We start from the raw sequence: 1,027 nt of genomic DNA on the forward strand, positions 1-1,027 counted from the left end.
GTCTTATAGTTTTCTGCATACAGGTCTTTTGTCTCCCTAGGTAGGTTTATTCCTAGGTATTTTATTCTTTTTGTTGCAGTGATAAATGGGAGTGTTTCCTTAATTTCCCGTTCAGATTTTTCATCATTAGTGTACAGGAATGCAAGAGATTTCTGTGCATTAATTTTGTATCCTGAAACTTTACCAAATTCGTTGATTAGCTCTAGTAGTTTTCTGGTGGCATCTTTAGGATTCTCTATGTATAGTATCATGTCATCTGCAAACAGTGACAGTTTTACTTCTTTTCAATTTGTATTCCTTTTATTTCTTTTTCTTCTCTGATTGAGGTGGCTAGGACTTCCAAAACTATGTTGAATAATAGTGGTGAGAGTAGACATCCTTGTCTTGCTCCTGATCTTAGAGGAAATGCTCTCAGTTTTTCACCATTGAGAATGATGTTTGCTGTGTGTTTGTCGTATATGGACTTTATTAAGTTGAGGTAGGTTCCCTCTATGCTCACTCTCTGGAGAGTTTTTATCATAAATCGGTGTTGAATTTTGTCAAAAGCTTTTTCTGCATCTATTGAGATGATCATATGCTTTTTCTTCTTCAATTTGTTAATATGGTGTATCACATTGATTGATTTGTGTATATTGAAGAATCCTTGCATCCCTGGGATAAATCCCACTTGATCATGGTGTATGATCCTTTTAATGTGTTTATTCTGTTTGCTAATATTTTGTTGAGGATTTTTGCGCCTATATTCATCAGTGATATTGGTCTGTAATTTTTTTTGTACTATCTTTGTCCGGTTTTGGTATCAGGATGATGGTAGCCTCATAGAATGAGTTTGGGAGTGTTCCTTCCTCTGCAATTTTTTGGAAGAGTTTGAGAAAGTAGGATGTTAGTTCTTCTCTAAATGTTTGATAGAATTCACCAGTGAAGCCATCTGGTCCTGGACTTTTGTTTGCTGGAAGATTTTTTTTTTTTTTTGCGGTACGCGGGCCTCTCACTGTCGTGACCTCTCCCGTTGCGGAGCACAGGCTCC

This window comes from Neophocaena asiaeorientalis, unplaced genomic scaffold (genome assembly GCF_003031525.2).
Source record: "Neophocaena asiaeorientalis asiaeorientalis breed wild unplaced genomic scaffold, Neophocaena_asiaeorientalis_V1.1 scaffold143, whole genome shotgun sequence".
Taxonomy (NCBI): domain Eukaryota; kingdom Metazoa; phylum Chordata; class Mammalia; order Artiodactyla; family Phocoenidae; genus Neophocaena; species Neophocaena asiaeorientalis.